The 27,659-nt window shown below is 36.3% G+C and overlaps 1 protein-coding gene across 1 annotated transcript in view; it reads left to right on the top strand.

Annotated features, from left to right (window-relative positions):
* SCEL (sciellin) overlaps window positions 1–27,659 on the top strand; it is a 398,872-nt gene that overhangs the window by 163,953 nt on the left and 207,260 nt on the right. The window lies entirely within an intron of this gene.

Here is a 27,659-nt window from a genome sequence, read left to right as displayed (position 1 = left end):
AAAATTTCCTCTAATAATTGCTTTAATGCATTTCACATATTTTTGATACATTTCATTTTAATTATCACGTAGTTTAACATATTTTCTAATACTTACTGTGATTTCTTCCTTGACCCACTAATTATTTAGAAGTTTTGGAGATAATAAATACTTTAGGGTTGAATAGTTTGTATTTTATTCATTTCTTGCTTAATTCCACTGTAGTCAGAGAACATTACTGTGGTTTGCTATATGGCCCAGCATAGCATCAATTCTGCATGTTCGACGTGCACTTCAAAAGCATGTATATTTTTATTTGTTGAATCCAATGCTTTAAATATGTCAATTAGGTCAAATTTATTGTGTTGTTCAAATCTCCTCTGTCTCTATTAATACTTTCCCACAATTATTCTATTAGTAACTAAGAGAGTTGTGTTTAAGTATCACACTCTGTGGATTTGTTTTATTCTCCTTTTAGTTCTGCAAATTTCTGTTTCTATAGTTTGAAGCTATGTTATTTGATACATACAAATTTAGCTTTTTTATATCTTTCTTGTCAATCGTCACTTTTAACAGTAGGAACACTCTATCTCTAGGAATGCTTCTTGCCTTGAGGCCTATTTGTCTAATTATCATAGCTATTACAGTTTTTTTTTTTATTGTTTTGTTTGTGATATCTTTCCCATTCTTTTAGTTTCAATATTTTTATGTCCTTATACTTAAGTTATAGCTCTTATTTTAAAAAATCCACTCTGTCCTTTAATTAGTATATTTAGTCCATTTAACTCTAATGCAAATAGTGGCATATTTGAGCTTAAATTTACTACATTAGTATTGTTTTCTCATTTTCTCCCTGATCTAGCTTCCTTTTCCACTCTCTTTTTTGTTGTTGTTGTTGACAAGAAATTACAATTCATTCACTCTTTTATTCATTCATTAATCAGCATTCTGTTCTCCCTCAGCTATTAGCTGTGTGCACGTTCTTTTTCATTCTTTTCAGTTACTCTAGAGGTTATAACATGCATCCTTGACATATTAGAGACTAACTTTTTGTTTGTTTGTTTGTTTTGGCAAATGCTGTTATGTATTTAGGCTCCAGAAAATATTTTTAAATTATTCAATATTAACTTAGATTTATCAACAAATTTCCCCTTTTTATGACTTTTTATTCTTCCCTGAATTTTCATACTTTTAATCTGGGATTATTTTTCTTATGCCTGAAGAACTTCCTTCAGTACTTCTTTTAGTGTGGTTTACTGGAAATTAAATCTTTCAGTTTTTGTTTGTCTGAAAATGAATTTTGGGATAACTTACAAAGAACATTTTCCCTGAAAAACAGTATTTTCTTTCAGTACTTTAAAGATGTCATTTGTGATGATTAACTTTATATGTCAATTTGCCTGGGCCATGAGATGCCCAGACATGGTCAAACATTATTTTGAGTGTGTATTGGGAGGATGATTCTGCAGGTCATTTGTTCTTGGGTAGACCTCCCTTTATATCTTCAGAACATTGGCATCTTGTACTCTCTTCCCAGTACCATGGAAAAAAACTTGCTTTGCTTCCAGTGGAAGGGTCCTTGTTTCAGGTACTGCTCTTTTTGTTTCTAATGGAATTAATTCCTTTATTTTCAGAATGAATTGATAGGTCTGGATCTATTTTTTTTTTAAAGCAGAGTAAAACTGCTTTAATTGTGTATAGGATGTTTTAATAATTTTGATAATTGCCATTATATTTTTTGAAAATGAAACTTTGTTCTTGAATAGAATCAAACTTGGCCAGATTTTCTTAACAATTTGGCTGCAATATTATGCTACTGGCATATGTGTTTTATCACTAGCTTTCACAAAAAAGAGTAGGTATAGATTTAAAGCAAATCTATATTTTATTTCAGTAATCTGAAAAATTCATATATTATTCTGTGAAATGCTTGGGACACTGTAAGTCTTACCTGACTAATGTCTAAGTAGCTAAGCAGTTGGAAGACCAAATTATATAATAGTAAATAAAATGTAAACCATTTATCACTATACAATATCACTGAGCAGGTCAAATTTGTCTTTTGTAATTCAGAATATTTTGGTTAATGAAAAAATTTTAAATTAAATAAATGTATTTAGTATTATGCAGTTCTTTGGGGAAAAGTGGGTCATGCCTGCATTACTTTATGGCGTAAAGAAAGCATAAATATATCTTATTGGGAAGTCAGGACTTACTTGAAAATGTTTTGAACATTGTTGGTCTTTTAGACTAGAAAAGTCTCTGTCGGCGTAACAAAGACTCACAAAGACTAAGAACTGTCTTAGCAGCAGATAACTCCTTAATAGTTGGCTACATTTTAGCCATAAGAATAAAGATATCTTTGTCAGAATCATATATTAATTTGTCAACAGTGCCTATCTTCATAAAGCCTAGGTGGAAATTGTTCTTTCAAGATTTATCATGTTTTCCAATTCAAAAACCTCCATAGCCAAAATGGCACTGAGATCTGAAATACCAAATTCTTGCCTTCACTGCTTTGTCTGATTTGCCAGTTGCTCCCTGAACCCTGGCAAATTTCAACAAGTCAAGTTGATGACTTCCTTAAATTTCTGATTCCAGTCCCATTAATTTACGTGGATGAAAAGTGCATTGTGAAGATGAAAAAATTATCTTCACTAAACTTATGGAAATCATTACCAGTTATTGCTCTGTATAATTTTATTAAAAGTAAAATTGAAAAAATATTAAGAATTTTGTGGGTAACTGTAAATTATGTGAGTGCTAGTTTTTCCTAAAGTTGCCCTTTACTAATTTCATTTTTGACAATTTCCATCACCAAATCTATAGTACAACATTCTTTTCCTACATTTCAAAACAAATTTTAAAAAATAAGGAATACTATGGAAAAATAATGGTTAACAATCTATTATTATTTAGCATAGGAACTCAAATGGTTGAAAAAAATGGAAGGTTTAAAACGATGATTTTGTAAATGGCAAGTCATGATTAAAGTCTCCAAAATTTCTTTTAATATTTATACTTTAAGTTGACCTAAAATTGTATATTTATCAATGAAGTTCTTTTTGGTTTCAAAGTAACTTTTGGTTTTCTAGTATAAATTTTTTATTGTACATATTTTGGTTTTCTAGTGTTTAGCTTCTCTTTTCCTTTCTGATAAAATTCACTTACATTTTTCACTTTAAGATTAATTTTTTTCACACCACATTTCTCTTCCATGTTGTCTAATACCAGCCACACCTATTATTATCCTTTTCATTTCATTTGTGACTCCTTCTTTTATTTCCTCTGACCCTGTGGCTTGGAGCTTCTGTTGTGTATTTATCTGTGATTGCAGCAGGCTTTTTGCAATAATAATCAGGCCTTCCAGGGATTCACCCAAGATTTATTGAGCATCTAGTATGTGCCAATCAATGTGCTATATTTTGGAGATAAGATAAAGATAGTCCCTTTGAGCTCTTTAAGGTTAGGGGTTATGTCTTTTTCATCCTGTATGCCTAGTGCTTGACACATGCCTGACCCATAGCAGACCTTCCATAAAATTGTTATTGAAAGTATCCCCCAAAGCCCAGCTGCTCTGTGAAGTGTTCCATCTGTATTAACTGTTTCCTCTTAGTTCCAATAATGTTTGTTCAAATTTTGGGGACAATTCCATGTAGCAATCAGTAAAATATGGGGGAGCAAATATTGTTCTTAGGTTTCCAAATGACATTCACTACTACGGCAATAAAAAATTGCCTGAGTACCAGGAACACACACTGTGCAAACATTGCTTCAAGTACTTCATTGCTGCGTTGAGCCGGGTTGTAATGCACATTTGGGTGAGTTGCTGACTTTCTGGTTAGAATGTCTGCTATAGATAAAGCAATCTGTGCAGTGCTAACTTCATGAGGCTGCACCTGAATTATACATTCTGTTTTGTGACCCAGAGACCAAAAAGTTGACGAATGTAGAATGTAAGATGAAATTAGGTTGTGTATTTTAAAAACGTATAGTATAATTATTTGTATTCATTACTGCAAATGAAGAGAATAACAAGTAGTAAGACATGTAAAATCAAGACATTTGTGAAATCAACTGGACTTTTATTTCTGAATAGAATAACACACAAATATTTTTAAACTTCAGAAATGCATTCCAGAAAAATCTTAATCAGTATTTCCTGATCCTTCTTCTGTGGGTAATCAAAATGACATATTCACATTCAGTCATTCAATTATTCACTGCCTGACCTTGCAAACTTGGCTTAATGTAATTTCTTTTCAGCCAGACTAGTTCCTAGAACTGTGAAACTACTGGATTTATACTTGAAAGAGTCAATTTGTGTATTGTATGGCATTGGGTCAACATGTCCTTCTGAAATCTCATTCTTTGTTTTTCCCAGTTTTCTTGTGAAGAGTGAATTGCTGACTAATTTTAACACCCCCGCCTCTTTTTTTCCAGATAATGTGTGAGTTAGTCTTCAAGCTTTGCAGAATTTTGCCTTTTTCAAGATCAGACTTGTTCAATGCCATTTCCTTCCTTCCTTCCATTTGTTTCCTTTGTGAAGAAATTACCCCTTTCAGGAGCAAAGGAGTTGATACAAGATAACTCTCACAATCAAGTCTGTTTTAGGTTTACCAAAAGAGAGTATGAAAGGAGTCCATCTCCAAGGGGAGGCTTAAGTGACTGAGAAGAGAAAGGAAGAAAAAATAAATCTAACAACCCAAAGAACAAAGATGTGGAATTTGAAATAAAAAATATACTTACCGGGGCTTCCCTGGTGGCGCAGTGGTTGAGAATCTGCCTGCCAATGCAGGGGACACAGGTTCGAGCCCTGGTCTGGGAGGATCCCACATGCCGCGGACCAACTGGGCCCGTGAGCCACAATTACTGAGCCTGCGCGTCTGGAGCCTGTGCTCCGCAACAAGAGAGGCCGCGATAGTGAGAGGCCCACGCACCGCGATGAAGAGTGGCCCCCACTTGCCACAACTAGAGAAAGCCCTCGCACAGAAACGAAGACCCAACACAGCCATAAATAAATAAATAAATAAATAAATAAATTTAAAAAAAAAAAAAATATATATATATATACTTACCTATACATTCCTGACATATTTAATCATAATTTTGACCAAAGTTCACTGCCCATAAGATTTCATGTAAGTTCAAAATATTGTTCAGTTAATTTTGACTTTCACTGAAACTAAATTTTGTCAATCATCTTTTGTTAAAATGTTTTAGAACCAAACCCACAACACAATTACGTCTCGAGAAATGCCGTTACATTTTCTAAAGGAACATCAATCTACTTAGAAGTGTGAGATCCATATTTTTAAGCTTGTGTTTACATAGATGCTTTTTTTCTATAGGCAGCATGATGTAGTGGAAAGAATATGAGATTCTGGAATTAGAAAAACTGGGCATGAGTCCCAGACTCTGCACTACCAGCTGTGTGACCTTGGGTAAGTCACTTAATCCATCTGAGGCTTGTTTTTATTGCCTATCAAATGAAAAATAAAAGATACCAACCTTTTAGGTTGGCTGTGCAGATCAAATGTGTGAAAGTGCTTTATAAGTCATAAAGCATAATGCAAAGGCTAGTTATTTTATTTCAGATTAATTCAAATATTGCTCTAAATTGGTATGTCCCCAAACAAAACAAATGACTGCTAATGCCCGTTGTATCCCTGGTTCTATCTTAAAATCTTTTTTTCTTTGGAGAAAATTTTTAATTAGCAAATTGTCCATGGGTTTAAAAATCTTTTTTAAAAGAATTATTATATACTTGAATCATTCAATTAGAAAAAATATATAAGCCTCCTTTAAGAGAACCCCCTTGAGACTGAATCATTTTACCCTTACCTCAAGTTTGGTTCTATCCCCACATTCTGAAACCAAACCTATCTTCCTTCAGAGAAGCCCCTTTAGGCTGTGGATTATATAAGTGAGAAAAATGTTTAAATGAGAGCACAGGCACACAGGGACAGCTTACTCATTAGACAAAGTGGGCACAGTGCCAAGGGTCCACTCTACTTTTAAAGGTCAATGAAAATGTTTTACTCTCTTTTGAAACTGGCAGAAAGAAAAATGAACTTTTAGGTCAAAGAAAATGTTTTAGTATACAATATTAATATATTCATCTTTATGCCAATGAGTCATAAATATAACTTTTAACATTTGTTGTAGCCCTGGGTAACCTCAGATGAATTCTTTGAGTAGTCCAGTTATCTGCAGTTCAAGGCACACCAGGGCACTGCTCCAACCAAGGTGACGTTGCCAGGAATCACAGATGTGGAGCGATTAGTTCTATCTTGGGAAATAGGGAAGGCTTCACAGAGCTGATATTTAAATCAGCCTTTTGAAGATAAATATGTTTTCTACAGGTGAAGATGATAAGAAGGGCATTTCTAGGAGAAAAAGTAACATGAACCAAGGGCTGTGGAGAGAGAGTGTTGGAACTTAGCAGTGGTCAGTAACCAATGATAGCTTCTTCGATATAAAATCATGGGGAAAAAGCCTGTTACTTATACTGCTAAATCTTACTCAAGTTGTTCTTGTCCAGTATCTTGCATCAGAATATTTTAGAGCTAAACCCCAAATTACATGAGCATCTGTAGAAATACCTAATGAGTAAGGAGTTGGTTGTTCAAAGAGCTAATGAGCTTAGAATTACTAGGGATATTGTGTCAGAAATAAGGCAAAGTATTTTATGTAGCAGTTATTCTTTTTTTTTTTTTTTAATTTTTATTTATTTATTTATTTATGGCTGTGTTGGGTCTTCGTTTCTGTGCGAGGGCTTTCTCTAGTTGCGGCAAGCGGGGGCCACTCTTCATCGCGGTGCGCGGGCCTTTCCTTATCGCGGCCTCTCTTGTTGCAGAGCACAGGCTCCAGACGCGCAGGCTCAGTAATTGTGGCTCACGGGCCTAGTTGCTCCGCGGCATGTGGGATCTTCCCAGACCAGGGCTCGAACCCGCGTCCCCCGCCTTGGCAGGCAGACCCTCAACCACTGCGCCACCAGGGAAGCCCTAGCAGTTATTCTTTGATTGCAAGCAATAGGAACTGATGCTATCTAATTCAAACAGAAGAGAAACAAAAGGAGGAAGGAGGAAAGGTTCCTGCTCCTACAAACACATATGATATTCATTTTGAAGTCTGAGTGGTTTTCTCCTTTCCCCACAGCTGAACCGAGTAATCTCCACCTGCAGGTTCTATTTAACCCCAGAGACCGCTGGACAAATCCCATCCTTTGTCAGTACCTCTAGGTCAATACTTGGGTTATCCAGCACCAAATATGCAAGTATCTGATCTGTGCTCAGCCTTTTTAGTAACACTTGTGCCTTGCTACAAGACTGATATGGGTTATGAGGTTAGCAAACTGTGCTCTATCGTATTCCTCAAAACAAGTCCTCACATTATAGCCTGTTCTGTGGTCCTCTTTCCTCTTTGATCTCTCTCTGCTCCTCATCAACCACATCGCTACTCCTCATCTCCACGGACCTATGAGCAGGGCTGTTATTTATGCCCTACACGATGCATTTCACTGGTAATTTATACTGGTGTCTGTTCTTACCTATTGAGGCATCCTTCTGCTGGGTCATGATGTCTGTTCTGACTAGTTGGTACTTATATGTACCAGTGGTTAGATATGTTCATGTCATTCCTGCCCATAATCTACATTTAATTTGACATCTGATAGCATCATTGGAATCTCATTATGAAGATAGTAAATGTAGATATTTTGTGTGATAAAACATTACCTCTCCTCTTCCTTTAAGGATCAGTCTAGAATTATTTGTCCACCAGAAAATGTTATTTTCAGAATTGGACTGTTTCTGTTACTTAAAAGGCCAGTCATGCATGACTCTAATCAGAACTGTTGACTGATTAGATTTTCAATATGTGTTTGCCAAATATGCTCAGAGGCCAGATAACAGGTACAAAAGGATGAATTGGTCATGGACTGTGTCTGCAAGGAACTCACTATGTAGGGCTTCTATTCATGAATCTGCCACTTATTACTTTATTCAGAACCATTCAGTTTATATTTGTTAAATTTAAAATTATGGTAGATTTCTTATTGACTTTTTAAAATGTATATGATTAATTAGATTTAGAAATATGTTTGAGAATATCACAATTCACTTGAAAGGTAATTGGATAGACCCTTGGAAAAATCCATTCAAGTAATCTCTCAAATGCTCATTTATCCATCCATCCATCCATCCATCCATGCATCCATCCATCCATCCATCCAGTCATCTGATAGCTTGTTGGATTCATCTATCTTCCAGGAAATGTGCTTACAAATACAAAACAATTCCCAAGAAGCTTACAGTCTAGTGCAGAAATAAATACACCAATAAACAATTACAATGCCATTGTGAGGATAATTTCACATGTGGATGATCTCATACAAGTTCCAGGCAGTGTAGTGAAAATGATCCTAGATTCTAGAGGGACTGTAGATTGAGGTTTGAATTCTGGCTCTGCTCTTGTTTTTTTTTTTTTTAATTTAATTTAATTTATTTTTTTATACAGCAGATTCTTATTAGTTATCTATTTTATACATATTAGTGTATATATGTCAATCCCAATCTCCCAATTCATCCCACCACCACCACCACCCCCGCCACTTTCCCCCCTTGGTGTCCATACGTTTGTGTGTAACCTAGAAAAATGGTACAGATGAACCAGTTTGCAGGGCAGAAATAGAGACACAGAGGTAGGGAAACAAACGTATGGCTCTGCTCTTGTTAAAGCTATGGCTTTGAGTGACTTAATTAACATCTTTATGTCTCAGCCTCCTCATCTCTTATATATGCATAATGTCATTTGTCTGACACACAATAGGTGCCCACCATATTAGTTACCTTCTATCTATCTATCTCCCCCTCTTTCCTGTCATTTGTCTCTAAACTTTGGTTTCTTTATCTCAAAAAGGAGAGGGTTTATGATTTAGGAATGATCCCCTAAATCTTGAAAGAAGTGTGTTCATTACTTATGGTCAAATACGCAGTATGTTTTGTAAATACAGTAAAGCTTTATGAACAGCACAGATTAGTGTCTAACACACCCTGCTCTTTCTCACCTTCAGGACTTGGCACATCCTGTACCTGCAGATCTCTTTCTCTTCTGTGCTTACCCACCTAACTCCTGCTCATCCTTCAGGTCTCAGCCTAGAAGTCACTTCCCCCAGAATGATTCCACAGGTGATCTCCAGGGGGCTGATCTGTGAATGTCTCTGGACTCTACTCATCCTGTCAAAATAGCCACGACAATACAGCAATCCCCTACTCACACATAAATGCCAAAATTTGAGATCTCTAATCGTCTAATATGTTTCCCTTAAAAAAGTCAGTGATAATGACTCTTCCAGTAGACCCTTCTGGGAGCAACGTTATGGTTTACTGCAGAGAAAGAGAATCTATTTATATTTCATCCTCTCAATGCAAAATGTGGATACAAATTGTTAATGGCTAACATGTATAAGTCATTCAGTACATGCCAGGCACAATGCCAGGTACCCTATATGCATTATCATTTATTTCTCATATTGACTTTAAGGAACAGGTTTATGAGTAAAATAGGTTTACAGATGAAGAAACAGTGACTTAAGGAGTTTAAATAAATTGCTTACCATTACACAAATTACTATTTCCTAAATGTTAAGACACTATAGGTTGTAAAAATAAAACAAAGCAAGGCCAAGAAAGCCCCAAACACCAAAAACTCAAAACAAAAGCCAAAACACTATTGGTTGAACAATAGCTTTTCAGGGAGAGAAAGAAATATGGCCTTATATACAGACAGTAATTCTAAGATGATCCTGATGTCAGATGCATTTAAATTGAGGAGTGTCAGAGGCAAGTTTGAACTCCGGACTGTATGGCTTCAGAACCAATACTTTTACTATTATTCTTTGCTCTTACAATTCAGAAAATCAGTCCTCAACTACCAAGATACTTGTGAAAGCCTCATGAGGTAAATAAAAATTTTATTGAAAATTGTGAAAATGGGAAAAATATAAAACCAAAGGAAAATATAAAAAATCTCTCCCATCCACAATTTACAAAGAGCTCATGGGGCTTAATATCATCAAAACAAGCAACTCAATCAAAAAATAGGCAGAAGACCTAAATTTCTCCAAAGGAGACAAATAGATGGCCAAGAGGCACCTGAAAATATATTCAACATTGCTAATTATTAGAGAAATGCAAATCAAAACTACAATGAGATATCATCTCACACCAGTCAAAATGGCTATCATCAAAAAATCCACAAACAACAAAGGCTGGAGAGGGTGTGGAGAGAAGGGAACCCTCCTACACTGTTGGTGGGAATGTAAATTGGTATAGCCGCTAGGGAGAACAGTATGGAGGTTCCTTAAAAAACTAAAAATAGAGCTACCATGTGATCCTGCAATCCCACTCCTGGGCACATATCCGGAGAAAAACATGGTCCAAAAGTATACATGCACTCCAATGTTCATTGCAGCACTGTTTACAGTAACCAAGACATGGGAGCAACCTAAATGTCTATAGACAGAGGAATGTATAAAGAAGATGTGATACATATATACAATGGAATATTACTCAGCCATTAAAAAGAATGAAATAATGCCATTTGCATCAACATGGATGGACCTAGAGATTGTCATACTGAGTGAAGTAAGTCAGACAGAGAAAGAGAAATATCATATGGTATTTCTTATATGCGGGATCTAAAAAGAAATGATACAAATGAAATTATTTACAAAACAGAAACAGACTACCGGGGAAAAGGGTGAGGGGAAGGGATAGTTAGGGAGTTCATGATTGACATGTACACACTGCTATATTTAAAATGGATAACCAACAAGGGCCTACTGTATAACACAGGGAACTCTGCTCAGTATTATGTAACAACCTAAATGGGAAAATAATTTGAAAAAGAATAGATGCATGTATATGTATAACTGAATCACTTTGCTGTACACCTGAAACTATCACAACATTGTTAATCAACTATACTCCAATATACAATAAAAAGTAAAAAAAAAAATCCCTCCCAAAATCAAAACAAAATACCACCCATTAAATTCAAACTTGCCAGCAACATTAGATTTATAAACTATAAAATAAATGCATAAAATATAAAATCCAGTCATTTTATATGATTTATCTCATTTAATCTTCTTAACAATTCTATATTATTATAATCCGTACTTAACAAGTGAGGAACTGAGGCACAGAACATGCCCAGTTCATACACTAATAAAGGATGGAGTTTGTATTAGACCTAGAGAGTCCACAGATTTTGAACTGGTAGGAAATTCTATAGTTTCCCAAATCACAAGGATGCAGTAATTTTTTCTGAATAATTGGAGAAAATTAGTCAAGAGAAATGTTTGCTGTTGAAGCAAGGTTTTTAACATGGGGGAATCTGGTTTGCTGTGGAAATGAGCTTTTCCCTTCCATATTCCCTGTTTTCTGCCACATGTTATTTTGCCAGCTTCAGTTTTGATAGTCATGGTAACTTTAGGAACATAATCCCACAAAAGCCTAAAAGTAACTATGCGTTGTAATCTTTGGGTACATGTCTCCATGTACCTAGACTAAAAGCTCCTTGTGGTCAGGTGTTATGGTTTGTTCCTGGGTATATCAGTGTCTGAAACAGCTAAGGAACTGTTGAATGAATGAACCACATACGAAATTGAGCACTAGCAATTTTAGAGTTAAACAAAGAAAATGCGTATCATGAAGAATGTGGTCTTTCCACCAGATGACAACCAGGCTCTACAGGGCCTTTTACAAATTAGAAAGAGTGATCCCTCTGGTTGGGTAAATTAGAAAAAGACATCCACTAGGTAGATGTGCTCTTCCTGACTTGCCACCCCTCATCCCTGCCACGGAGAACCTCCCCTGGAGAGCCATGGAGTCCAGCTAGGCAAACAGAGCTTAGATTTCCAAACTCATTTCCCCCCTCCTTGGTCATGTGTGTTTAAGCAGTGCACAAAATATACAACTGTATGGGATGCTCTAGTTTATCTCATCTTCTCTTTGATTTGTTTTGGTGGGGAGGGCAAGCGTCCTTTTGTATTTCTTAATTGAGAAAGTACTAGTCTGCCTAGTTTGAAAAGATGTAAAATGATTACATTCTATTGATTTATACCTTATTAAACATCCACGTCATTCTTTATTTTTCAAGGAAAGTGCATTAGGTAGATTAGTCCCTTCCCTTCTAATGTTGTAATCTATAAATAATTTTAATAAGATATTTTGAGATTTTGAAAACCAAAAACATTGAGCCCTGAACCTGGATATTTTAGTAATGGAACATTCAATGAATTTTCTGATTTTCTTGTGCATTCTTCTTATTTTGTGTTAGATGAGCCACTAGAAAAAAGAAAAATTAGCTAAAGCCATAGTCTAAAAAACTTAAAATCATTTTTTCTCTCTTCCAGACACATACACACAGCTTTTCTGTGCTAGGTAGGATTTAGGGGCAACCTGAGTCATGGCAAGAAACACAGGAATTCTGCTGGAATTAGTGGCTCTCTAAACAGCTCCAGTTAATTGCAAATGACCATCATAGTGATAGTTCCTCAAGAGGAATTTATTAAAGCCGAAGTCTTAAAACTCCATTTTATCTCACTTAGACATACGCACACTCCAAAAATTAAGGAATTAAAACCAACATTCCTTTCTTGACCAAAGGAAAGGCCAATTAAAGCCCTTTTGGCCTTGATTATAGCTCTGCTATAGCATGCCTTTTAAGAGTGATATTTGTATTTACTTTTAATAAGGACTACAGAATCATTCTTCAGTTTTAGACATTGTGAGGGGAAGAGAATGTTTCAATTCAGTTTGCAAGTCTTCAGGTTAGAATATTGATTTCCTGTCCCCAAATACATTTAGAAATGTGATCTCTGTGGATGGATCTTAGTATCTGTTGTTGCCCTTTTAATCCTCATCTTCTCCTTTAAGTTTCTCATTCATTAAGCTGAAGCAACAAAGTGGGAAAAATCTTAATAATGATGAAGAGAACTTCACCACCCCTGAGGGTGATTCACTCTTGTGTGGGCAGTGTCTGGATAGAAGTAGGCTCTGCTTTCCCCATTGGTAAGCAGGGCAGAGCCAACTCGGTCAGGAGAACCCTTGTGAGCATTAGGGAAGAACATAGATAAGTGTTTGGAAGAAAAGCTAATCCTGGTGTAAGGATTGCTACTGCCTACCAATACTGGTTACCTCCTGCTTTAATAGAAACATTCATTTGTAGCACATTTAAAATGATGTGGTTTCCTGATGTCAAAGCACTTTCTTTTCTGGTTCATGTTGGTTTTACCATTGGCTTTACCATTAAGAAAGTGCACACCCTAGACTGGCCTCTAAGTGAGCCAGCAGGCCTGGAAAACAGAGGGTTTGGATCAGCTGGAACGCAGTTTTGAGTGGTAAAGAGCAAGGATTTTAGAGACATGGCTTTGAATCCCATCTTACATCTTACTCAATGAGCTTGGGCAAAGTGTTTAACCTCTAAAAGGCTTTGTTTTCTTCCTTTGCAACGGCCACTACCTTAAACAATTCTTGTAGGATTAAGTTAGATAATACAGGTAAAGCACTTAGCACAGTACCTGGCACTTAGTTCTTAGTTAGTGACAGCTTTTTCTGCAGTTGACGTATGATCCTGGAGAATCTCTTTTGGTGTGAAATTTCCTTCTCAGAGGTTGAATTATAAGTCCTAGGAATAGCTAAAATAAAATAAAATTTTGGAGACTTTTAAATTTGTGCAAAATAAAATATATTGCCAAGAGTAGCTACCAAATTAGCAGTAATATGCCTTAAATTGTTGCCAATGAACTTGACTAGATATATACTATAAATAAAAATAATAATGATAAAGCTTGTAAAGATAATAACATTAAAGATTTCTATTTGTTCAATGCAAACTTTATTTTCCAGGGACTTTAAATATACAATTTTAAGTACTTATAACAATGGCACAAATTAAGTATCATTTTTCATATTTTATAGATAAATCAGAGGCTCAGAGAGATTAAAGAATATCTCAAAGGCTGCACAACTAGTAAACAGAAGACCTGGGATTCAAAACCAGGTTTGTTTTACTCCAGAGCCTTTGTTCTTTCTACTACACCTGCTGTATGCTCAGAGAATATGCCAAAAGGTCTGGGAAATTTGTCCTTCCAATTACAGCGAGCGATAATCAGCAGGTGGTTTTGTCTCCTTTGTGAATACTAAATATTTTGCTGCCAATTTCACAATCTCTGAGGGAATCCTACATCCTCTTCTTTGCTAGAATCCAGAATCCCTTTAGCTGATTAAATTATTTCCATTGATGTGGATTTCAATTCAGTCTAATAGCAACAAGGCCCCCTCTTGACAAAGGATGTGCTGTTGTTAGGGGTTTTTCTGAGATGCAATTCTTTCATAACGTTTTCAGTCAGATGAATCTGAGGACAACATTATTCATATCTGTCCAGTCCATGGCGGAGAAAAATTCTATTGTAGGGAATAGTTTTACTTCTAGTGGATCTTATCATGAGATTTGAAAAATGATGTAAAAGAAAGAAGAATCAATACAGAGAGAACAGATCACAGTGTTAGGAGGACAGATTGAAGATGAATAAGACATAGACTGCTTATAAGAAAGAGACAGAGCTAACAATAGGATTAAAGGTACCAGGAGAGAGAAATATGTACAATATAGTAGGGGCAACAAGGAGGGTAATGGTCCCACTTATGGAATTCAGGAAATTCTTCAAAGAGTTAAAAAGCACTTAACTGAGTATTGAACAGTGAGTGTGTGCTTCCAAATGATGGAGGAGAAGAAAGGAGTGTGCAGACGAGTTAAAGCTCATATGTCAAAGTAAAGTGTCAGGCAGCTTGGAAATAGAGCAATAGAAATCATCCAAGAGGGACAGAAAACAGAAAATAAACAAAATGTAGACCTACGTCCAACAGTATCAGCAATTACTTTAAATGTTAATGAACTAAACGTGTGCTGTTTAATATGGCTGCCACTGCCATATGTGGCCAATTTTAAATTAATTAAATTAAATTAAATATAATTAAAAATTCAGTTTCTCAGTGTATTAGCCAGATCTTAAGTGCTCAATAGCTACCCGTGGATAGTGGCTACCATATTATATACTGCAGAGGTAGAGCATTTCTAGAAAGTTCTACTAGACAATGTTGGAAACGGAGAAGGTCAAAATGAATTTTAAAAAATTACATCTTGTCTACAAGAGATACTATTCATTTATTTATTTATATTGAAATATAGTTGATTTACAATGCTGTGTTAATTTCTGCTGTACAGCAAAGTGATTCAGTTGTACGTAAACATTCTTTTATATATATATATAAACTCTTTTATATATATAAATATTCTTTTCCATTATGGTTTATCACAGGATATTGAATATAGTTCCCTGTGCTATACAGTAGGACCTTGTTGTTCATCCATTCTATATATACTAGTTTGCATCTGCTAACTCCAGACTCCCACTCCATCCCTCCCCCTTGGCAACCACAAGTCTGTTTTCTATGTCTGTGAGACTGTTTCTGTTTCATGGTTAAGTTCATCTGTGTCAGATTGTAGATTCCACCTGTAAGTGATATCATATATTTGTCTTTCTCTTTCTGACTTACTTCACTTAATCTGATAATCTCTAGGTCCATTCATGTTGCTGCAAATGGCATTATTTCATTCTTTTTTTATGGCTGAGTAGTATTCCATTGTATATATGTACCACATCTTCTTTATCCATTCATCTGTCAGTGGATATTTAGGTTGTTTACATGTCTTGGCTATTGTGAATAGTGCTGCTATGAACATAGGGGTGCATGTATCTTTTTGAATTATAGTTTTGTCTGGATATATGCCCAGGAGTGGGATTGATGGATCATATGGCAACTCTCTTTTTAGTTTTTTAAAGAACCTCCATACTGTTTTCCATAGTGGCTGCCCCAGCTTACATTCCCACCAACAGTGTAGGAGTGTTCCCTTTTCTCCACACCCTCTCCAGCATTTGTTATTTGTAGAGGTTTTAATGATGGTCATTCCGACCAGTGTGAGGTGGTATCTCACTGTAGTTATGATTTGCATTTTACAAGAGATACACATTAAATGTAAAGATACAAAAATATATACTACACAAATGTCGGATAAACATGCTTCAAGATGAAGAGTATTATTAGAGACACATGGGAATATTTCATAATGATAAAGGGATCAATTCATCAGGAATCCATAACAGTCATAAATGTTTATATGCCTATGTGGTTTTTTTTCTTGAAACCAACCTATTCTCTTATTCTCTGACAACAACTATGTGTCCTACGGTTCAATTCAGTCGATTCAGTTCTGATGCTAACTACCCAGACTTGGTGCAAACCATACAAGTGAAGGGCTGAATCCTAGAAGACTGGCCCCACTTTCGACGCCAGCCACAAATGGAGTTCCCAGGAGACTTATACTTCTGCCGGACTGATCACAAATTTAAAGGTTCTCATGACCCTCCCTCAGAATCAATAATTTGCTAAAATGAATCACAGAACTCAGGAAAGCACTTTACTTACAATTACTGGTTTATTATAAAGACTACAACTCAGAACAGGCAAATTGAAAACATGTATAGGGCAAGGCATAGGGGGAGGGGGTGCAGAGCATCCCTGTTCATTCTGAGTACATCACCCTCCGAGCACATTAGTGTGTTCACCAGCCCAGGAGCTCCCCTAACCTGGTCTTTTAGGTTTTTTTTTTAATGAAAGTTTTACTATGTAGATACCATTCATTAAATCGCTGGTTTATTGATGACTGAACTCAAGCTCCAGTTGTCTCCTGTCCCTGAGGTCTAATTCCTCTAATCATTTGGTTTTTCTGGTGGCGCACCCCCATCCTAAAACTACGTAGGGCCCTCCCATGAGTTATCTCATCAGCATACAAAAGACAGTAAATTCCAGGGCTTCTAGGAGCTCTGAGCTAGGAACCAGGGACAAAAACCAAATATTTCTTTTTTATTATACCACAATGGTTAATAACTGTGTCTCCAAATACATGAAGCAAAATTAAGAGAATTAATGGGAGAAATTGACAATTCCCAATCATATTTTGAGTTTTAAATATTCCTCTCTCATTAATTCATAGACTAGACAAAGGAATCAGTAGGGACATAGATAAAATGGGCAACACTATCAACCATCATAATCTAACTGATATTTATAGGACACTACACCCAACAACTGCAAAATACATAGTCTTTAAAAATGTATATGATACACTATGCTAGGCAATGAAACGAACCTCAATAAATTTGAAAGGATTAAAATTGTTGACCTAAAACAAATAGACTGCCAGTTATTTCTACAGCAAAACAGGGTTTCCTTGGGATCAATAAAGAATGGGACTTCAGGGTCTGCAATCATGGTGAGCCATGGTGCAAGTCCCCAAACAGCAAGGGAAGGAGACATCTTTTATAGAGGGGAAAAGGAAGTTATGAGAGGGCTACAGTAAACAAAGAGTCCGTTGGAGGAACTGAGAGTTCAAAGCATAGTGGCTTTTCCCTGGCTAAATTGTGACAGTCTCTCATTGGCTGAGCTCCTGCCAGGTAAGAAGAGGAAGTCTTCCTTCTTCCTGTTGGGGTTTGCTGTCATCATAGGATGTGAGGGCTCCCCCTTCTGGCCTCACGACTGTATTTTAATTGAGGTTTCTGTTTTTTAATTTGCACAAAAAGAGTATGATTTTGAACCATGACAATTAAATTAGGAATCAATAATGACATGTCAAGGAAAATCCCAAATTTTTGGTATTTTGGACTTCTAAATAACTTATGGATCAAAAACGTAATAAGAGAAATTAGGAAATATTTCAAACTGAATGATAACAAAATGACAATGTATCAAAATGTGTGGAATGAAGCAAAGGCAGCACTTAACAGAGAAATTTAAATTTTCTTTGAGGATATTTATTGGCACATTATTTATAATAACAAAAAATAACAGTAATCACTAATAGTCCACTAACAGTGGATGGTTAATAAATGATAATAGATCCATACAGAGAAATACTGTGAAGTGAAATGAGTAAAGTTCTGTAAATATGAATATGGCAAGATCTTCAAGAAACATCATAAAAAGAAGAGTATTTAGAGTTTTTCTTTTAGTTATGGAGTAGGAATGGATTTTTTTGTTCGTTTGTTGGTTTTTTACATCTTTATTGGAGTATAAGTGCTTTACAATGCTGCGTTAGTTTCTGCTGAATAATAAAGTGAATCAGCTCTATGTATACATATATCCCCATATCCCCTCCCTCTTGAGTCTCCCTCCCACCCTCCCTATCCCACCCCTCTAGGTGGTCACAAAGCACCGAGCTGATCTCCCTGTGCTATACAGCTGCTTCCCACTAGCTATCTATTTTACATTTGGTTGTATGTATATGTCAATGCTATGCTCTCACTTCGTCCCAGCTTCCCACCGCCATATCCTCAAGTCCATTCTCTACATCTGCATCTTTATTCCTGTCCTGCCACTAGGTTCATCAGAACCTTTTTTTTTTTTTTTAGATTCCATATATATATATGTATTAGCATACAGTATTTGTTTTTCTCTTCCTGACTTACTTCACTCTGTAAGACAGACTCTAGGTCCATTCACCTCACTATACAAATAACTCAGTTTTGTTTCTTTTTATGACTGAGTAATATTCCACTGTATATATGTGCCACATCTTCTTTATCCATTCATCTGTCGATGGACACTTAGGTTGCTTCCATGTCCTGGCTATTGTAAATAGTGCTGCAATGAACATTGTGGTACATGTTTCTTTTTGAATTATGGTTTTCTCAGGGTATATGCTCAGTAGTGGGATTGCTGGGTCATATGGTAGTTCTATTTTTAGTTTTTTAAGGAACCTCCATACTGTTCTCCATAGTGGCTGTATCAGTTTACATTCCCACCAACAGTGCAAGGGTTCTCTTTTCTCCACACCCTCTCCAGCATTTATTGTTTGTAGATTTTTTGATGATGGCCATTCTGACCAGTGTGAGGTGATACCTCACTGTGGTTTTGACTTGCATTTCTCTAATGATTAGTGATGTTGAGCCTCCTTTCATGTGTTTGTTGGCAATCTGTGTATCTTCTTTGGAGAAATGTCTATTTAGGTCTTCTGCCCATTTTTGGATTGGGTTGTTTGTTTTTTTGATATTGAGCTGCATGAGCTGCTTGCATATTTTAGAGATTAATCCTTTGTCAGTTGCTTCGTTTGCAAATATTTTCTCCCATGCTGAGGGTTGTCTTTTCGTCTTGTTTATGGTTTCCTTTGCTGTGCAGAAGCTTTTAAGTCTCATTAGGTCCCATTTGTTTATTTTTGTTTTTATTTCCATTACTCTAGGAGGTGGGTCAAAAAGGATCTTGCTGTGATTTATGCCACAGAGTGTTGAGAAATTTAAATTTTTAAATGTTTATTGTAGGGAAGAAGAAAGGTCTAAAATCAATGATCTAAAGTTCCATCTTAAGAAGGTTGGAAATGAACAGCAAAGCAATGTAAAGTGAAAATACATAGAAGGAAAAAATAACAAAGATAAGAGCAGAAATCAATGAAATTGAAAAAAAAAACAGTATACAAATTTAACAAAGCCAAAGTTCAGAGGGAAAGAAGCTAAGTGGTCTGGGGATGCCAACTGTGAGGATGAGGGGTCTGAGAGGGGAGATTGCCCCACAGTGTTATCAAGTCTTTGTAGAATCACCCGGTCACGTGAGGGGTCTTGCTGACACCATCGTTTTGCCTGAGTACAAATAGTGTTGGGAAGCAGGTATTATTTTTAACAGCATTTTGAAATTTAAAATGTTAGCATCATCTTATGTTCAAAATGAAGGCAGTGCCTGCCACTTTCCTGTGCTTCCAGTTTCTGCCATTCAGCACGGTTGACAAGAACCTCTTTATTTCTCACACCATTGCCTTTGCTTGCTGGAAGCAATATACAAACCTGTGGAGATTTCATTCAAGACACAGTGCCTGTAGGGCTGGGTCTCCAGGAGAACAACCTCTGGAAGAGAGAGCTACCTGTTCTTGCTTCAGTTTAACTGGTTGTTGAAATTTGCAAATGCTATGCGCATTTGTAAGAATGTAAGTTACAATTTAGTTTATAGGAAATGTTCATTCAATCGATAAATTTTTGCTGTTAATTTCCATTTGAATTTGGATTTTTTGTTTACTTTTGTTTCTTAAATGACATTCATAAAGCAATAAAAGTTTAAATAGGTTATGCATAAGCAATAGCATTTTATTCTTATGCTATTTGACCATAACATTCTTTTGCTCCATTGTGCCTTTCCGTTCTTTCTTTTTTTTCTCCATGCAAGTAGAATAAGAAAAAAATACATAGTTTAAATGAGAGGTGTGGCCTCTAATGAAAACTAAAAAATAGGGGAGAACTTTGTTATAGAGCAATTTGTGATGTATACAGATTTGGCCACACCATAGGTCAAATATTATCCTCTAAAAATAACTATATTCAATTAAAAAATTCTAATCTAAGATAGTATTTATTCAATCCATAAATACCAACATTATCTAAAGGCTTCACTTTGTAGGAGGTGGGAAGGTAAAGCAGAAAGAACATGCGTTTGAATTAGACAAACCTGATTTCAAGTACTAGCTGTGCCACCTAGTATTTCTGTAATCTTGATTGTGTCCCTTAACGGGTTTGAATGTCAGTATTCTTACTTCACAACGTTGCAGTGTGCTTTTGAGGAGGTAATGTATGGAAAGTGCCTGGAACACAGGGGGTCCTCTGTTTTCTTACCTCCTTGACCCACATTATATACCTGTACTGCTAAGAAATCGTAGCTTTCTGCATTTTCAGAGAGCAAGTATGGCAGAGTGGAACGAGCAGGGCCTTTGAAGTTGCACAATACCATCCTTATTCTCCTTTGTCACTCTTTGACCACAAGCGACTTTAAGAAAATTATTTAACCTCGTTGAGCTTCTGTTTCCCCATGTATTAAAAGAAAAAGACTGCATCTGCAGATACATGAAAATTAAATGAGTTATGATCTGTAAACATCTAGCATTGTGCTTGGCATAATAAATGCTCAATTATGAGTAGCTTCAGCTATATTATTTTTGTGCTATTAAGATTTTTTTATTGCTTTTTTTTTAAGACACTTTCTATTTTAAAGTTCGAAGCCCTCAGGATTACAATCAGCAATGCTAGAGCTCAGATCAATTTCTGGGTCAGATACTGGATATTTAAGTTGCTCTCTGCCTCTGTTTATGGGGACTAGAGAAGAAATCTCATTGTTCCACATGCTGCAGAGTAGAAAGATGCTCATGGGCTCAGTGGAGGTTATTTTTTATGGCTCCAAGAACCGAATCTTTATGATTGATGCTTGCTGTTTTTAAGATTTTTTTAAAGTTCCCTCCAAAAAATTCATATCTCAGATTATTGATTTCTACTGAACTTGCCTACTTTTCAGGGCAACATGGTATAGAATCAGGGAGGTAAAGAGCAGTATTTAGTTGATTAAAATTTCTTCAGCTTGATTTTCGTGTTGCTAGTGGCAACCAACAAAAGAATAGACCTAAAATGACAGGCAGCAACCACAATGATTAGAGTCCGTGTTTTTATCTTTCCCCAGCTGTAATTTTATAATAGCCTCTCTAGTGCTTGTGGTCATAAAAATGATTACTATATACACCACTTTAGACATATTGACAAACCACCCACCTAAACAACCCTATTGCAGTAATGAACCTTTTCCCAGGGCTTGGAGAATCAACTTCAGGTCACATGTGCTGTTGCTACCCTAACAGCTGTAAGGAAGATGGTACTGTGTATTTTACAGAAATTATTTTCCAAGGTGAATTTTCTATTAACTGGTATGTCTTAGATCAGCATAACATTATGTGTAGCAGCAGAATTTATACCTTTTTGAAAACAGTATCACTTCCTAAACACATACACACACACACACATATGCACACACACACACACACACACATGCAAACTGTATGTAATCTATTTAAGAATATGATGGTTCCGGTATAGATATATACTAAAGCCTCTAAAGGAAACTAAAAATACACCCTTGGCTGAGCTGTTCATTGTCGTGGTCGTTTGCCCTTGAAGCACCATTGTCCTTGGAGCACCACATTCATAATACAGTTAAATTCTATTAGATTACTTTCCAAGGACAGAAGAACATCGTTGTAAGAAGGAAAATAATTTTACAGAAGCATGACTCACCTTTGGGATGTTTGTTGGATATTCCAAAATTGAACCTGATATACAGGAACACACTAGAACTGCATGTGACGTAGCAATAAGGTTCACTCTCTTCCTCTCTCATCTTGTTCATTTGCCAGCCAATAGAACCTTTTAGTGCAGGGTTTGATCTCTGCATGCTGTGATGCTATTTGTCTGACTCCTGGAGTGTTATATTCACATGGACAGGACTTCCTGAGGGGTGTCCATTATCAAACTTACAATAAGACTTCAGCTGGATGAGAAGCCTTTTTGATGAATATCATGTGTGCTAAGCTGCATTTCTTGAGGCCAAAGAAATGTTTCCATACACTCCGTGTTAAAGGGTAGGATTTCTTAGGAGGCATACCTTAGGCTGCTAACAGCACAGTTGGGGATGGAGCTGGGGAGCAAAATATTTTCTAGTCAGCTGGGAATTAATGGAGCCAGTACTCCCGATGAGGGAAGGCCCTTAGCAGCCAGATTTGATACCGGAAGCCAGTGCAGGGAGAGCCCCTCTCAGCTGAGCAAGGCGAGGGGGCAGCGAAGCCAAGACGAGGCTCAAGAGGATCAGACATATTTTGTCCACTTCATAAAACTTCTTTGGGCTGGCACTCAAACCATTTTCTAATTTAAAAAAAAAAAGTGCTCTTAAAAAAGTTTAGTCTAGCCAAAGTCACGAGATTCAAGAAGCAGTTCCCCATTTGCTTTTCTTCAAATCTGTACAACACTGCAACTTTCCGCTCATCTCCTTGCTTAAAATCGCCACAGGCCTGAAGGGCTGACCTTCCTGGCTCTAAGTTGGAGTTGGCTCTGAGTGAGCGTTGCCAGGGCCCAGGTTGGTAAACTAAAGAAGAAATGACTAAACTATTAACCAGATGCTTAACTCTGCTAGCCTTCTCCATCAGCATTCAAACCGGAAATGGATTAGAGCGCTCCTATTCTCTAGGGCTCCCAGTGGATATACTATTTATTAAACCAGAAGACAGGTTTGTCTCTGGGAAGAAGAATTTGGCTCCAGCCCTGACCATCAGGCATTCATTCATTTATTAAGCATGTACACTCTGTAGCACTCTCCGCTGCACTGGGGTATCCTGTGAATGTAGCAAAATTCCGACTACACTGAGGGCATGTGAGAATATGTTCTCTAAATTCAGTCATTCCCATCCATGATGTTCAATAAAATCCAATCACTTTTCTTACATTCATTTAAAATACTTTCCATTTTCTTTGTGCTTGGAGCATCCATTCTTACTGTATTGCCTGGGTTTTCTCAACTTGTTTCAACCACTTGGGGGTGATGGAAACTCTAGAGCTAGAGGCAGAGGATTCCCTTGAGGACTTGGTAGACTGTGGAGCTTGATCCATTTTTTTTTCTTTTAAATAGAGTATGAAAAATGCTCTTTAAATAACTTGGCTCCATTGGCACAAGCTGGGAAGTAAGTAAATCCTGGCTTCAAATAATTCAGATTCTTGAGAATATAAAAACCTGACAAAATGAAATAGTAATTTATGAAATTAAAGCTGTATCTCCCTGGGAAACTGATGTCACAGATGCTTAAAGGTTGGAGGGTATTTGTAGGCGGAGGAATTTTTGAAGCTCTATGTCAGCAGGGACTGTATTTTTCTTATTACTCTTTCACATGGCACAAAATTGGCGCTGAACAAATATGTTGAATGAATGAATGAATGACTTTTTATTTTGTACTGCTCTCTCTCTTTCTCTCTAGATCCTACTTCTCTAGAGCCTATATTTATTTATGAAGCAAATACTTATTAAGAGCCAGCTTCACTTTATAAGTGCCACTGGCACTTATTAAGTGCCGGTGTTAGGTACTACGGTAGGGTAAGAGTATAGAAAAATGAATAAGACTTGAGGCATGTCCCCAAAGAGATCTCAGTCCACTATTGCAATGCTTAGATCTATTGAGCAATGCCGTTTATCTGTACCCCTTTTTCATCTCATTCCTGTTAAATTTTAAAAATTTAATTTGTTTTATTTTATATTGGAGTATACTTGATTTACAATGTTGTGTTAGTTTCAGGTGTATAGCAAAGTGATTCAATTATACATATACATATATCCATTCTTTATCAGATTCTTTTCCCCTATAGGTTATTACAGACTATTGAGTAGAGTACCCTGTGATATACAATAAGTCCTTGTTGATTATCTATTTTATTTATAGCAGTGTGTATGTGTTCATCCCAAACTCCTAATTTATCCCTCCCCTCAACCTTTCCCCTTTGGTAACCATAAATTTGTTTTCGAAGTCTGTGAGTCTGTTTTGTAAATAAGTTCAATTTTTAGATCCGACAAATTTTTTTTTAACTTTTTTTTCAGTTTTAAAAATTTTAATTACTTACTGGGCTTCCTAACATTTCTCCTCTCAGTAGCCCATTTCTTCAAAATGCCATAGGCTTTGAATTTTGAGCAACCCTAGTGTTTTTGTGAACTTGCTAAATTAGATTTACTTCTTTCCTTCCTTCCCTCCCTCCCTTCCTTCCTTCCTTCTTTCCTTCCACATTGATTTCCTCTAGGTATAACTTGTGCACTAATTCTTTCAACATTTTTTTATTATGGTGTGATTATCAAGCGTAAGGGCCAGAGTTTTGAGGGCTTAATGACCTTGTATTAGGTTCTTACTGTTGCTGAAACAAATGACCACAAATTTAGTGACTTAAAACAATATAATTTTATTATTTGCATTTCTGGAGGTGAGAAGTATGGAATGGGCCTCATGGGGCTAAAATCAAGGTCTCATCAGGGCTGTGTTCCTTTTAGAAACTCTGGGAGAGAACTCTTCCTTTTGCCTTTTCCTGCTTCTAGAGACTGCCTGCATTCCTTCAATGGTGGCTCTTCCATCTTCAAAGCCAACGATGGCCAATCAAGTCTTTCTCATGCTCATCACTCTGACTTTGTTTCCCTCACCATATCTCCTTCTCTGACTCTTAAACTCTTGCTTCCCTCTTTCACTTATAAGCACACTTGTGATTACATTAGACTCGCCTGGATAATCCAGGATTATCTCCCTAGCTCAAGATCCTTAATTTAATCACATTTTCTAAATCTCTTTTGCCATGTAAGACAATATATTCACTGACCCCAGGATGAAGACATGGATATAATTGAAGGGGTCATTCTTCTGCTTACCACACATCTAATGGGCTCTTAAAAAGTAAGGTTCTTTATCCTTTCTGGTTGAAAGCATAGCTGCATCTAACCCAGATTCTGACTCTAAGTCTTGGCCCAAGTGCTTGGCATATCTTCTCTGCCTTAAGTCCAGTAGAAGAACACCCGATGTAATACTTTTGTGGACGAGTATATTACATTATAGACCAGAATGAATTTTTTATGTGTGTATGTAGGTAGGTAATGTACATTTTAGGGTGCTAAAAATGAGCTTGACTCTAGAAAAAGTCACTTTATATTTTGGGATTTTTACTACTTGTTTCACACAACTGTATGATTTTAGTAATGGCGTATGAATGCTATTTTGTGTACTATAATCCTTTCCAACTTTTGTCCCTATGTCTTTGTACCTCTTTTTTTTTTTCCCAGGGAAAGTAGAGGAACATTTTACAATATTCTCTTTGGAATAGAAGATATGGATTTTAATCACTGAGATGATGTAATTACCATTATTCTGTTGATGTGAATTTTAGACCAGAATGGTTTATAAGCTACAGTAAATCATCAGTAAACATCATTTAGTCTGCCAGTCCCTGTGTGTTCATAGGAATAAAATGTTACTCCTGTCCTTGAGGAAACCATAGTTTATAAGAAAGAGAGCACACACAGAAGAGAGACTTAGCAATCTGTGGGGTCAAGACTCCCATCAGAAAATTAAATAACGGTGACCCAAGTTTTGTTAGTAGATGACATTCAGACTTTAAACGTGCAAGCAAAGATATTTCCTCAGGAGCTGGAGGTAAATGTCACTTGCTTAAGTTCATATTTGGAACAGAGGAGGTTGACAATTATAATACATGTCAAAATAAAATTCCTAATTTGAAAAAATTTTTAGTTGCTTACATATTTCTTCTTAATGTCATATTAAATTGGTGCTATTAATGAATGGAACATTAAAACTGGTATTTCAGAGATTAGAAAAGAAGTAAAAACAATTGAAATATGTTTTTTTGACTTGGGGGATTTTTGTTTATAAAATACCTTTGAGTGTTTATACCCCAAAAGAGTGTGGAAGACATAGGTCAGTGGGGAAAGAAAAAAATCAAAGTTCTCACTCTTGATGAAGAGAGATGACAGGCAGGTCCATAACAATTAATCATGGTACAAAAATAATGCAAGTGATTAAATCTCAGAGATACATAGACAGTTACCTATAGTTGTAAGGTGCTAATTACATTAAGAGTTATTGGGAAAGAGGGAAGAGTAAGAGACTTAAGAGTGCTTCTTGAGTGACTGCTAAGAAATTCCCATTTTAAGAAAAATTCTCCTTTAAACATATGTTGTAATCATGAACAATTTTGATGGAGTTGACTCAGGTAGCTTTAGTCTAGTCCTTCAGTAGAAGATGCGATTCGATTTGTGACAAGGCTTTGTGACCATCTCTTGCTTTTGTCTGCCCAAGACAAGTTGACTTAGATTGTAGCTATGGGAAAAATCTTATCATTCGATCAATATAGAGTTGCTATTTCTTCACCTCAAAGGATGAAAAATTACTTTGTGTGTATGTGATTGAGGTTGGGTTGGGATTCTAATGGCTGGAGCCAGGGCAGAAATGAGGATATTTGAGAACCACTACCTTGGGTCATGAGACCTGCATCCACTTGCTGCTCTTAACCAAACCATGCTTAATTCCACTTGAAAGTGTGCTTGGTGGTTTTGGGTGGACAATAAAATTTAATTATGGTAATTCCAATCTTGTTGGGAGATGGTCAGCCTTTAAAATTGTATCCGTATGACACCAAAATAACTGCCTATTTGCTTTTTACTCGCCTGGATTTGTTATTTTGGCTACATAAAGTCTTGGTAGTCAAATCCATGTTGAAAATTAGCCAACATTAAAGGCTGAAAAGAACTTTAAGGAAAATTTAAGCCAAACTTTTCATCTTGGAAATGACTATTGTGATGAACTGAAGAGACCATGGAATACTGTTCTGTGGCTGCGAGTCCTGCTGGAGCCCTGTAGTGACAAACAGAAGCAGGAAGACTGATTGGCTGGCATAACTAAATCTTTGATTTGCTTAGGACATGAATGTCTGAACTACATGAACCCAGTAATACCAAATACCATTCTTTAGGAAAAGAAGTAGGCTAAGTCTTTTGAAATTTGGATAATAGACTATTGCTTGGACAAGCTAAGTCAAAAGTTTTATCCTTAAAAAAATTTGGGGGGGTTAATGTGATTTCCAAGCAAGAAACAATTTTTTGCTTTTAAAAATAACCTCAAAAAATAGCCTCATTTGTTAAGTTGATCTTTTTTCATTCCAG

This window comes from Balaenoptera physalus, assembly GCF_965194825.1.
Source record: "Balaenoptera physalus genome assembly, chromosome: 18".
Taxonomy (NCBI): Eukaryota; Metazoa; Chordata; class Mammalia; order Artiodactyla; family Balaenopteridae; genus Balaenoptera; species Balaenoptera physalus.
Note: the sequence above shows the minus strand (reverse complement) of the source record. Positions and strands in the feature narration are given on the sequence as shown.